Raw genomic sequence first — 13,679 nt, 5'->3', positions numbered from 1 at the left:
ACTCTCTTAATTTGTTTTTAAATGCTGGTTGGCTATCTGTCAGACTTTTGATGCTCGTTTGGTAAATGACTTACGACACTTGGGTGAAGTAACATTTAATAAAGAATAGTGTAGATCAGGCTTTCTCCTAATGTAGCTATGCACATTGCTAATGCTTTTGAATTGGGATGAGTTATTAACAAACAGATTTCATAAGTGAACATATAGACTGTGAAACAAAATTAAAGGATCAATTTCTTGAGAGCCTGTAATTGTCTCCCATTCTGACGCATAAATTTGAAATCTGGCTCAAAGACCTTCCTCCGCAATGGTGCACAAGCACGGTGCCCTGTGACGTCAACCACAGGTTTGGCGATGCTTCAAATCAAGGTGTCAGCTGTAAGAAAAAAAGGCCACAGCTCAAAAGTTCACGTGAGCTATAAGGTGGGTTAATGATGTCACATTGACACAAAATTTCACTACAATTCTGCCCAACGTAATCTTCCACTAGTCACATGAGGGGAAGATCATCACACCCCCCTCTTGCCCACATTTCACCCCTCCTTCGATGCCTCAGCAATGGAGGTCAGAACCGCGATGACCGGTGTTGAAATCACATGGTTTTCTTTTGGGTGGGTGACACACTGCCACTCAGAATTGTCACAAAAAGCCTCAAGCAGTGGCATAAACGTCACCAATGAAGGGCAGTGCGATGAGCATCAAGACAGTGTTCTTCACAACGTTCAACACTGCTGCCACCTCCTGGGTGTTTCAACGCTACTCTAAGGACATACCCCTTTGGAGTGTAGAACACACACAATTTTTGCTCTGCTGTACAGCTTGGAATAACCAGGGAATGTCAAAAACCATTTGACAGAGTCTGAATCTGAAGCATCAAAGGGTTCATATGCTCTTTCATCCCTCCTTTTTTGTGTCCTCCTATGGTGTGCAACATAAGATGTGTACGAATAATACAAGACCACTAAGACCCCCTACTTTGGCAGCCTCGTGGCTGTTCTAGTGCCTGATGGTTAGGCAACCCCTCAACACCCCTCAGGTGGTGCTTGCCTGCTTAAAAGTGCTAGAGAAGCTGGAAGGCAGAATGTGTAGAAGTTTCTTACAGGTACATCTGTAACGAGCTTAAATAAGGCGCGCGGGTGGCACTATGGATGTTGCTGAATTGGGAGCATTAGGGAGACCTTTTGCTATTTTGTGTAGATCGTAGGAGGGTGTGAAAAAGGTGGGATGAGAAAGCATATGAGCCCTTTGCTGCTTCGGATCACATTTAAATTTTGTCCCCAGTGATTCCGAGTTGTACAGCAGAGCAAAAATGTGGTCAAGCTACACTCCAGAGTGGTCAGTACAAGTTCAATGGGGCTGCCACTCCTGTAACCCAGGATACTGGGAGGCCGTTATGTAGGAGAGATCAGTAGATCATCTGTAGATTCGGTCATTAAGTGAGCTCAGAAGCATAATGCTAACTACTTAAGCCCCATTTTATTCTATTATGTGCTCCTGTGAACGTGAATGCATTATGCAGGTCTTGGACTCACTCATGTCCATTTAGAAAGTATTTACTGAGTTTAACGAAGGTGATGTTGGCCTGATGTACTCGAAGATGCCCTTTAGCTACACTATATAAAGGATTGCCCTAAGAATTACCAAATTAAGATCAGCCTGAAGATGCCTAAATAAAGTGAAAGGCATAGTTGATAAATAAAAAACTAAAATTGTAACCAAGACTGCTTTCAACTAATACTTTTAACATTGCACTTTTTTTCCAATCAATGGAGAGTTGGCCCATTGCATCAGCACCCAACATGGAGGGCAAGGTATATTTTTTGTTTTTGTTCATTTTGTTTTCAAGATTGTCTTCCTTTGGCATTAGATATGCCAATATCTAACTACAAGGCAGCACCTGGGTATTTTATTTCTCCAGTACTCACTATATCTAGTGAGCATTCTCCCATCTGCCACCTGTAGGAAGAAAATCAAATTTGATGTGTAATCTTTGGATACCGGAAAATGTAAAATGTTACACGTGAAACCAGATAACAATATAAAATAAATAATGACAAAAACTTTCAGCAAATTGTTTCTTGACTTGTGACAATTATAAAAGCAAACTTAGTGAGGTGGTGCAGTGGGATTGTATTCGGGAGGACGACGGTTCAAACCCGCATCTGGCCATCCAGATTTAGGTTTTCTGTGACTTCCCTAAATCAGTATGAACTTGTGCTCTGTCTCTAAGGACCTCAAAGTTTACATGACATTAAACTCTATCTTCCTCCCATCCTTCCTATACAGAGTAAGGGGACTAACAGTCAGTGAGGGGAGTGAAAAACTAAAAAACACAGTACAAAAAGAAAAACAGTAAGCCAGGAAAGATGTGTTCAAAACTCTAAGCAAGTGTAAGTCTTCACTCTGAATGCACCGTAACATATATGGCCTGAGTGCAATACATTCACATGATAAAACCACAAAAAAAGACAAACTGCAAATTTTTCTTTCAGGAGAAAGAAGTATTAGAATCATATGCTTAAAGGAACACTAGTGCATTAAATATTCTATCACAGTTTTAAACAAATTACAAAACTCTGCAGAAGATACCAGTTTTTGGAGGAATAACAGACCTCTTGGAGGTTCCCGTATACTTGTTTACATATCATTAAAATATAAAGAAAGAGATGATTTTAATTTTCCGAACAATGCACTTATATTTGAATTTTAACTTTCCGAACAATGCCCTTATATTTGAAAGTTGCCGTGTTGAAGCAGAACAACATATTATTAATTATTGCTATTATTATTTTATTCCCCCCCCCCCCTCCCATGAACCATGGACCTTGCCGTTGGTGGGGAGGCTTGCATGCCTCAGCGATACAGATAGCCATACCGTAGGTGCAACCACAACGGAGGGGTATCTGTCGAGAGGCCAGACAAACTTATGGTTCCTGAAGAGAGGCAGCAGCCTTTTCAGTAGTTGCAAGGGCAACAGTCTGGATGATTGACTGATCTGGCCTTGTAACAATAACCAAAACGGCCTTGCTGTGCTGGTACTGCGAACGGCTGAAAGCAAGGGGAAACTACGGCCGTAATTTTTCCCGAGGGCATGCAGCTTTACTGTATGACTAAATGATGATGGCGTCCTCTTGGGTAAAATATTCCGGAGGTAAAATAGTCCCCCATTCGGATCTCCGGGCGGGGACTACTCAAGAGGATATCGTTATCAGGAGAAAGAAAACTGGCATTCTACGGATCGGAGCGTGGAATGTCAGAACCCTTAATCGGGCAGGTAGGTTAGAAAATTTAAAAAGGGAAATGGATGGGTTAAAGTTAGATATAGTGGGAATTAGTGAAGTTCGGTGGCAGGAGGAACAAGATTTTTTGGTCAGGTGACTACAGGGTTATAAACACAAAATCAAATAGGGGTAACGCAGGAATAGGTTTATTAATGAATAGGAAAATAGGAATGCGGGTAAGCTACTACAAACAGCATAGTGAACGCATTATTGTGGCCAAGATAGATACGAAGCCCACACCTACTACAGTAGTACAAGTTTACGTGCCAACTAGCTCTGCAGATAACGAAGAAATTGAAGAAATGTATGATGAAATAAAAGAAATTATTCAGATAATGAAGGGAGATTAAAATTTAATAGTCATGGGTGACTGGAATTCGAGTGTAGGAAAAGGGAGAGAAAGAAACGTAATAGGTGGATATGGATTGGGGCTAACAAATGAAAGAGGAAGCCACCTGGTAGAATTTTGCACAGAGCACAACTTAATCGTAGCTAACACTTGGTTTAAGAATCATGAAAGAAGTTGTATACATGGAAGAACCCTGGAGATACTAAAAGGTATCCGATAGATTATATGATGGTAAGACAGAGATTTAGGAACCAGGTTTTAAATTGTAAGACATTTCCAGGGGCAGATGTGGACTCTGACCACAATCTATTGGTTATGACCTGTAGATTAAAACTGAAGAAACTGCAAAAAGGAGGGAATTTAAGAAGATAGGACATGGATAAACTGACTAAACCAGAGGTTGTACAGAGTTTCAGGGAGAGCATAAGGGAACAACTGACAGCAATGGGGGAAAGAAATACAGTACAAGAAGAATGGGTAGCTTTGAGGGATAAAGTAGTGAAGGCAGCAGAGGATCAAGAAGGTAAAAAGACGAGTGCTAGTAGAATCCTTGTGTAACAGAATACATATTTAATTTAATTGATGAAAGGAGAAAATATAAAAATGCAATAAATGAAGCAGGCAAAAAGGAATACCAGCGTCTCAAATATGAGATCGACAGGAAATGGAAAAAGCTAAGCAGGGCTGGCTAGAGGACAAATGTAAGGATGTAGAGGCTTATCTCACTAGGGGAAAGATAGATACTGCCTACAGGAAAATTAAAGAGACCTTTGGAGAAAAGAGAGCCACTTGTATGAACATCAAGAGCTCAGATGGAAACCCAGTTCTAAGCAAAGAAGGGAAAGCAGAAAGGTGGAAGGAGTAGATAGACGGTCTATACAAGGGCGATGTACTTGAGGACAATATTATGGAAATGGAAGAGGATGTAGATAAAGATGAAATGGGAGATATGATACTGCGTGAAGAGTTTGACAGAGCACTGAAAGACCTGAGTCGAAACAAGGCCCCCGGAGTAGACAACATTCCATTGGGACTACCGACGGCCTTGGGAGAGCCAGTCCTGACAAAACTCTACCATCTGGTGAGCAAGATGTATGAAACAGGTGAAATATCCTCAGACTTCAAGAAGAATATAATAATTCCAATCCCAAATGAATCAGGTGTTGACAGATGTGAAAATTACCAAACTATTAGTTTAATAAGCCACAGCTGCAAAATACTAACACGAATGCTTTACAGACGAATGAAAAAACTAGTAGAAGCCGACCTAGGGGAAGATCAGTTTGGATTCTGTAGAAATACTGGAACACATGAGGCAATACTGACTTTACGAATTATCTTAGAAGAAATATTAAGGAAAGGCAAACCTACATTTCTAGCATTTGTAGACTTAGAGAAAGCTTTTGACAATGTTGACTGGAATACTCTCTTTCAAATTCTAAGGGTGGCAGGGGTAAAATACAGGGAGCGAAAGGGTATTTACAATTTGTTCAGAAACCAGGTGGCAGTTATAAGAGTCGAGGGACATGAAAGAGAAGCAGTGGTTGGGAAGGGAGTAAGACAGGGTTGTAGCCTCTCCCCCGATGTTATTCAATCTGTATATTGAGCAAGCAGTAAAGGAAACAAAAGAAAAATTCGGAGTAGGTATTAAAATCCACGGAGAAGAAATAACTTTGAGGTTCGCCGATAATATTGTAATTCTGTCAGAGACAGCAAAGGACTTGGAAGAGCAGTTGAATGAAATAGACAGTGTCTTGAGAGGAGTATATAAGATGAACATCAACAAAAGCAAAACGAGGGTAATGGAATGTAGTAGAATTAAGTCGGGTGATGCTGAGGGAATTAGATTAGGAAATGAGACACTTAAAGTAGTAAAGGAGTTCTGCTATTTGGGGAGCAAAATAACTGATGATGGTCGAAGTAGAGAGGATATAAAATGTAGACTGGCAATGGCAAGGAAAGCGTTTCTGAAGAAGAGAAATTTGTTAACATCGAGTATAGATTTAAGTGTCAGGAAGTCTTTTCTGAAAGTATTTGTATGGAGTGTAACGATGTATGGAGGAGAAACATGGACGATAAATAGTTTGGACAAGAAGAGAATAGAAGCTTTTGAAATGTGGTGCTACAGAAGAATGCTGAAGATTAGATGGGTAGATCACATAACTAAAGAGGAAGTATTGAATAGGATTGGGGAGAAGAGAAGTTTGTGGCACAACTTGACCAGAAGAAGGGATCGGTTGGTAGGACATGTTCTGAGGCATCAAGGGATCACCAATTTTGTATTGGAGGGCAGTGTGGAGGGTAAAAATCGTAGAGGGAGACCAAGAGATGAATACAGTAAGCAGATTCAGAAGGATGTAGGTTGCAGTAGGTACTGGGGGATGAAGAAGCTTGCACAGGATAGGGTAGCATGGAGAGCTGCATAAAACCAGTCTTAGGACTGAAGACCACAACAACAACATTATTTTATTATTAGTATCATCACAGTATATGACATTCCAGGCAGTGAAAGCAATGAACTTATTTTTGGAGAAAATTCAGTGTCTCCTATATAAACTCATAAAAGAAAAGAGGAAAAAATTGTAACTGATGCTGCTGATTTTAACACTGATATAACAATCATGTCTAAAAAGCCTGTTGACTTAATTCGAGAACATGGCTTTAGACTAAATTTCATTCATTTCATTAGAGAAAATGTGTGAACAGCAGCAAGTATAAATAATATATTGACAAATTATACACTTACTGACAATGCCAAATTCCCTGTAGACCTAGGTATCACAGATTACTGTTTTGCTTATCAAATTACTAAAAATAGACCTAAAGAAAATGAGAGATGTTTCATGAAAAGACAATTTAGTTAAGAAAACATATGTTTATTCTGTTGTCGATTAAATGAGGTAGATTGTTCCTTACAACACGAAAGCTCATGTTCAAAATACTTTGATAAGTTTTTAAACAGTTTTCTACATAATTTTAAATAAAACATTTCCACCCACAGTATGCCAAAGAAAGGCATCAAATAAACTAAAGTGGATACGTTCTAGTATAAAAATGTCTAGTAACAGAAACAAACTGAGCTACATGCAGTGTTGAAATACAATGTGTGTCGTTAGTTCATCAACTACGTTAAATCATACAAAAAATTGTTTAAGAAGATTGTAAAAGCAGTGAAGTAATTTTTTTTTAAAGTCTGTAACAAAATGAATTTGAAAGGAAGCGGTCAAGGGCCGCACACATACTATCTACGAAATAGACTAAACAGCCTGGCATTTTCTATGCCAGCAACCTAGCAAGAATATTAACTTTGCAGGAAAAAAATTAGCCTACAAGAAACATGTAAAGTGTACAGACAAAGAATCCTGTCAGCCACTACTAAGTGCCTGCAACTCTGAAGTGATTGTAACAAATAGCTTTGGCACAGGTATGAAACTAGTTACACATACGGATAACTGAAGACACTGTTATCAATTTGGTAGGTCTTGCCTTCGACTGGTGTAAAGCTGACGTCACGGATTTTTTGTGTAAGTTTTGAAATGCATATGTTACGGTAGAAATGTAGCTTATTTTGTTTCTTCTTGCCCAAAACCTACAAAACCCCAGCCGTCCCATTGGTTATAGTAAATGTTGTATTATGGAATTGTCTTCGCTTGCTTGATTGTACTGGAATAGTGACGTTACGGTCGCCATAGTGGACCAATGCGATGTACCTGTCCGCCATCTTGGTGACGTCGCCAAGCCGATGGCCGGTATCGGATATTTCTGTATTTTTTAAAAAAAATGTGCCACCACCAACCAGCTACAACGGCAAGTACTTCACTACAGTTGAATGTTGCAGTCCCGCGTTAACTACTCGTCTACGGTGTAGTACTAGACCCATGCCCCTTGTAATCTTGGTTATGGTGACTGACTAATCTGTAACATTGCCCCAGGTCTAGGTTGCATCGAAATTTGATAATTTGGATGCGAGTTGGTGAACCCAACGAATGCGAACGTCAAATATGGGTTGTGGTGACAGACTACCCTTTTGGTAGCGTAATGTTTACGTTCGCGCCATAATTAATAGAACTTTTCCATATTTAATGCACTTTTCATCAAAAAAACTAAAACCGCACGGCAAATTCGGAAAACATATGTTAAACAGTGGGCAAGTCTTCGAGGAGTAATTTTCCTGCATATCACGGGTATAAACGTATATAAACTGCGAGAAAGCAAAGGGTGACCGCTATTACTTCTCATGTGGAATTTCCCTTTCTAGTTAGTTAACTTTCGAGTCACAATCTAATTTTATAATCTGAATCATTTGCTTTGGTTTCTTTTCGCTCTAATTTCACATATATTTTTAAGATGTTCATTGTTTTTCACTGCGGTAGCGTGCCTGATCTGTGTAAGATATTGTATCATTAAGAAGTAAACTATTTATGTTTGTAATATTATGTTACTGACGGATTTTGCATGTAACTAGCAAAACTACAAACCATATTCAAAAACACACCTTCCCATAGCGATGAAACTCTTCAGGCACCGTTTAGCAAATAACAAAGAGATACCACCAATACTTTATAGACAGATCTCTTAACGGCAAGTGAGGTATTTTATATAATGGCACTGTCCATCCAATGAGTTGGACTGGCAACTGTAAACAGGGCGCGAGGATTCTGTTTGGGGAATGTGCTTATTTAGCACTTAATTGACTCATTGTCACGGTTGTAAGTATTTCCAGTGTGGACAAAATACATGCATATGTAAAAGTATTAACTATTATTTTAACTGAGTGAGATATATTTATAGTAAACACGAACAATTTTAAATGAAACGCGGCCGTGACTGTTGTCTAAGCTATCATTTTCTGTCTTTCAATGGCAAGGAAGAACAACATGCTTAATCACAAAGTTAAATGTTCAATATAACAAAGAGCACAGTGTAACGAAAATAAACTAAAAATGAAACTTACGGGGCGCACCTTACCTACTTTTTCACAACCAGAGCGGTTTCGGGCACACAATTTTCTAAAATAAGTATCCACGTCAAAACATTTACATTTTGACCAATCACAACAAACCGGAGGGATAAAAGGACGCCCCAAAAACAGCTTCAAATCTAGCGTAGATTGCATTCATTCAGTGGTCGTCCAATGTTTTCTCTAAATTCGCATCTTACTCCAACCGAAATTGCTTTACGTGGTCATCGTACAATATTTGTTATGTTTCTATTATCAATTACTAGTCACCACAGTTCGTACCGCGAAAACAACTGACAAATTTCAAAACTAACAGCAAAGATGTACATCAATGTTTTGTATACAGCCAAAGATCACTGTACTATGTAGGCGTGTAAATTGTAAATAGAGAGGATGCGTTGAGTTGTGTGTGTAGAGTATTACGTTTAGTAATGTCGTGTAGTGATGTTGACAACACTCATATTAAAGCCAGAAGGGTACTAAACACGTAAAAAACCATACGTATGTTCCAGTACAACCTGTCTCATTGAATCTACCAATGAAAAGAAGTTGTGCTGGTTCATATACCATGGAAGCGATCAGCTGAGAAGGTAGTCACTGAGGATTGTTGTGTAACATTTGATAGTAAGTAAGGATTTTCCCTTCACGGCGACAAGAATTACTTGAAACGGTCTTCCGTATGCCTTAAAGAAAGTTATACTTGTATTCAATGTTTTCTCGGTGTCTACCCATAGCTCTGAAATGAGGGCGATAAGTTTCAGTGCGGTGGCAAGTGCACTTTGTTACATACTGTCGAAAAAAACGTATGGCAGGAAAGGTAAGGTTAGAGGACTTCGATACACATCTAACATTGCTTACGTCTTGTTTGACAATTGCCACTTTTTACACGCATAGTTGCGACCAAAATCCTTCAGGTCATAGTGCTGTGCAAAGACCCCACCAAATGTTAAGACGTAAGTTTGGCAAAAGTTACATTGTGGACACCCCTTGCTATTGGTTTCGGTACGATACACGATATGCGTCAAAGTAGTTGTAAAGGACTTGATCCTGACCTTGATTAAATAAAGGTTCTGTGGTGCTGTTTTATTTTTTATGACGAGAAATACGTTAAAATTGATTCCAACGTAAACATTACGCAACAGTTCGGATTAATCTGTTTATATCACAATATATCCAGAGTTTTCATGTTTATAACGCAAATTAATTGCTGTTGAGCAATTACTGTTCTTTCTGTGAGATACTGCAAATTTTTTAGGACATTAGTGAGTGAAACTAGCGGTAGAGTTGTGAAAGCAAAGCTGCATCGCCCGTAGTACGAAGATATCCCCCCCCACCCCCCCCAAAAAAAACCATGAAATTGAGTAAATACACTTGGAAACACATGCTGATATCATTTGCAAAATGAATCCCAAACATGTACACCTTACTGAGTCTCACATTGAAAAGTCCTACAAATTCTTTGTCCCATTCATTCATCACGCGGTACATAGGGTAAGAGTTATAAGTTCACTCATACATTATTTTCTGTTGATCCTGTCGAGGAGGATCCTCAGGGATTTGGAATGAGTCAGGGTATCCATTAACAAAAGGAAAATAATTAGTAGAAACTGAATCTTTATGCTCTATTAATAATAAATTATCACTGTGTTGTTAAAAAGTATATATGCTTATGAAGTTATTGTCGTCTTCAGTCTTGAGACTGGTTTGATGCAGCTCTCTATGCACCCTGTCCTATGCAAGCTGCTTCATCTCCAAATAATTACTGCTATCTATACTCAGTGAACTGCTCTGAAGAGGGCTTCAGCAAGTTGGTCAAATAGTGAGCAATTTAGCTGCTTAGTAGTTACAGTGACACTGACCAATACCTAAATTTGTTGTATCCAAAGTGGCTCCAGCAATGGAAGCCTACAAATGCATATTCAAACAATGCATTTGTGTAACTTTACACATCACTGTTGTTGTGACTTGCCGATCTTTCAATGTGCCACCGTGCAGTTACGTGCACGCGTCCTCTACATGCAGCATGTCTGCCAGCCATGCAGCAGCAGCGCCACCTAAGCGGCCAGCCAGCTGACAGCTGCTAGACTTGGACTCAGTTATCATTTGACTGTTAAAGTGACACACGTCTTACTCTGTTTACTCATCTGTGAATTTCATGTATTGCGTTGCCCTTGAAATATATTTGTTCAACTTGAAGTTATAACAGTTGGCGATGAGGTAGTCAATTTTTCTTTTTCATTGTTTACCCACGTGTTTCCATGGCTACTTTACAGCAACTATTGCAAGGTCTCATAGAACAGCAAACGTTTCTCACAAATGTGATTCGTGATTTCGTTGCGGCATCTCTTGTTGTTGTCTCTACCTCCTTTTCCTCCTTACGATGAGACGACGGAAGACTGGTCTGCTTACGAAAAATGTATTCTACAGCACTTCTTAGCATTTCATGTCGCAGACGACCAAACAAGTAAGTCTCTGTTCCTTTCATGAATTTAACCTCAAATGTATCAGTTGTTGTCGCGTTTGGCTCCTTTGAAAGATCCTGTGTCTTGGTCCTTTGCTGAAATGTGCTCACCTCCGTTCGTTTATTTTCAAAAGCATATGCATGTGATAGCCTCTCGTGTTGCCTTTTATCGTTGTCAAAAACAACAGATTCAATCCTATCGCGCTTCGGCTGCTGAACTTCATGGCCTCAGTAGGAAGTGTCAATTTGTTACTGAAGTTCACAAAGAATCCTACACCGATTCCATGGTATGGGATGCTATTATCCGGTCAGCGCTTGACAAAGAAGTTATGCACCGTGCCCTTCAGTTGGCAAATCCGACTCTAGATGAAGTCCTATCCATCGCTCAGTCTTTTGAAATTTCTCGTGCCGTTGGTGCGCAAATAGAGGCATGGGTGACTTCGGGGAAATACAACCTCTGTGTGCTGTTGATGAAGCGTGTGGCGTGTCCATGCTGGCCGACGTGGCCGCAGTACGCTCCCAAGTGCAGCCTCGGTCTAACCATAAACAAACCTCTAAGAAACTGCAGCAAAACCCACGGCAACTTCCTTCATGTCCACAGTGTTTTATGAAACATTGACAAGAGGGTTGTCCACAACGTTGGGCCGTGTGTTGCAAATGAAAAAAAAAGGGTAATGTGTCATCCGTTTGCAAATCCAACCACCTACATGATGCTCATGAACATGGCACTGATTCTGATTCTGTGTTGTTTGTCAATTGTACTTATTTCATTTCATGGAAGTTATTCCTCACTGTCCAAATACTTGGTCGAGATGTTTGCAAGCGGGTGGATACTGGTTCTGCTGCCACTATCATCAATTCTCAGACATGCCTTCAGTTGAGTTCTCCAATCCTGTCTCCTGTCACTTGGCAATTATGGACTTACAATAAACAGAAGGTTTCTCTCTTGGGACGATTTGATGGTGAGGTATCTTACAGATCTGTCGTTCGCACTGTTCCCATATTTGTGGTCGACCATAGTAACGTGGAGAATCTTTTTGGTTACGATGCCTTTCGCGTTTTTGGGTTCTCCGTAGGTGACTCTGTCAATATCATCTCTGATGCTATTCCTTATGCTCAATTGGATTCCTTGTTGATGACATTTTCGTCCCTTTTTTATCCTGGGTTAGGCCGTGCAAATGACTTTGAAGCTCATATCACTCTCAAACCCACTGCTCGGCCTAAGTTTTTTCTGGCTCGGCCCATTCCTTTGGCCCGTCGTGATCAGGTCAAACAGGAGTTGGATCATCTCACTGCTTCAGGGGTCTTGTTTCCTGTCACTTCCAGTGAGTGGTCCTCTCCTGTCGTCGTCATTGCTAAGCCAAATGGTGATATTCGTCTCTGTGGCGATTTTAAGGCCACTGTAAATGCTCAATGCCTTATCAACACTTACCCTATGCCTCGACCTGAAGAATTGTTCACTAAACTTGCTGGAGGCCAGTATTTTTCTAAACTTGATCAGAAGCTTATCATCAACTTCCTCTTGACGCTGCTTCCCGGCAGTTTCTGATCCTTAACATGCCTTTTGGCCTCTATCAATACCAACGATTGCCATTCGGCGTTGCCAGCACCCCTGCTCTCTTTCAGCGATTCTTGGAACAGTTATTGTTCACTGTTACCGGGTTTATAAATTACATGGACGACATTGTTGTCACTGGCTCCACCACTGAAGAAGATCTTCAGAATCTCCGCACACTTTTTCATGTCTTACAGACTGCCGGTCTGCAGAAATCAAAATTTTTTCAGGCATCTATCACATACTTGGGGTTTCAACTCTCTCGGGATGGTATTCGTCCGCTTCAGCAAACTGTCGCTGCAATTGATTCCCTTCCTCGCCCTACATCTGTTAAGGAACTGCAGGCCTTCTTGGGGAAAATAGCATACTATCACAGGTTTTTACCATCTGCTGCTTCGGTGGCTCAGCCGTTGCATCGCCTATTGCATAAAAACGTGCCTTTTCACTGGTCCGCGTCATGCAATGCGGTTTTCCAGAACTTGAAGACTATGCTGAAACAGGCCCCGTGCTACTTATTGACCTGACAAACATCTTGTTCTTGCCACGGACGCCTCTCAATATGGGGTCGATGCAGTCCTTGCGCACCATTTTTCTGACGGTTCTGAACAACCCATTGCTTATGCCTCCAAAACGCTCACAGATGCCCAACAAAAGTATTCTCAAATTGAAAAAGAAGCTTTGGCCATTATTTATGCTCTTCATAAGTTTGGTGTTTTTCTTTATGGATCCAAATTTCGTCTTGTTACGGATCGCAAACCACTTGTTTCCTTATTTCATCCATCAACGTCACTTCCCGACACCGCCTCCAGCTTTGGGCTCTTTACTTGTCTCATTTCAATTATGAGACTCATTTCCGGCCGCCGGCTTATCATGCGAATGCTGATGCACTGTCTCGTCTGGCCTTCGATAGGGACAAACTTTTGTGTTTCCACCTGGATGTTGCCAAGCAGCGGGTTGTGGACGGGCTCCCCATCACCGTGGACCAGCTGGTGGCTGCTACGGGTTCTGACCCTACTCTCTCCCAGGTTTTACACTGTATTCAGAAGGGTTGGCCAGATCGTCCGTCCGCTAAG

The 13,679-nt window shown here is 40.6% G+C and overlaps 2 protein-coding genes across 12 annotated transcripts in view; one reads left to right on the top strand and one right to left on the bottom strand.

Moving 5' to 3' along the window:
- LOC126284650 (uncharacterized) overlaps positions 1–8,922 on the bottom strand; it is a 73,246-nt gene extending 64,324 nt beyond the window's left edge. The window contains exon 1 of one of the 6 annotated variants that reach the window (XM_049983738.1): positions 8,599–8,922. The gene's annotated coding sequence lies outside the window, so the exon portion shown is untranslated. Of the gene's footprint in view, positions 1–1,925; positions 1,957–7,076; positions 7,095–7,116; positions 7,296–8,584 lie in introns of those variants that run through there. The other 5 variants (XM_049983739.1, XM_049983741.1, XM_049983740.1 and 2 more) reach the window with 5 other exon arrangements.
- Positions 7,431–13,679, top strand: part of LOC126284652 (F-box/LRR-repeat protein 7-like) — a 38,455-nt gene continuing 32,206 nt past the window's right edge. Inside the window, exon 1 of one of the 6 annotated variants that reach the window (XM_049983750.1) lies at positions 7,431–8,339. The gene's annotated coding sequence lies outside the window, so the exon portion shown is untranslated. Of the gene's footprint in view, positions 8,340–8,945; positions 9,408–13,679 lie in introns of those variants that run through there. The other 5 variants (XM_049983747.1, XM_049983746.1, XM_049983751.1 and 2 more) reach the window with 5 other exon arrangements.

Source organism: Schistocerca gregaria, chromosome 8 (genome assembly GCF_023897955.1).
Source record: "Schistocerca gregaria isolate iqSchGreg1 chromosome 8, iqSchGreg1.2, whole genome shotgun sequence".
Taxonomy (NCBI): Eukaryota; Metazoa; Arthropoda; class Insecta; order Orthoptera; family Acrididae; genus Schistocerca; species Schistocerca gregaria.
Note: the sequence above shows the minus strand (reverse complement) of the source record. Positions and strands in the feature narration are given on the sequence as shown.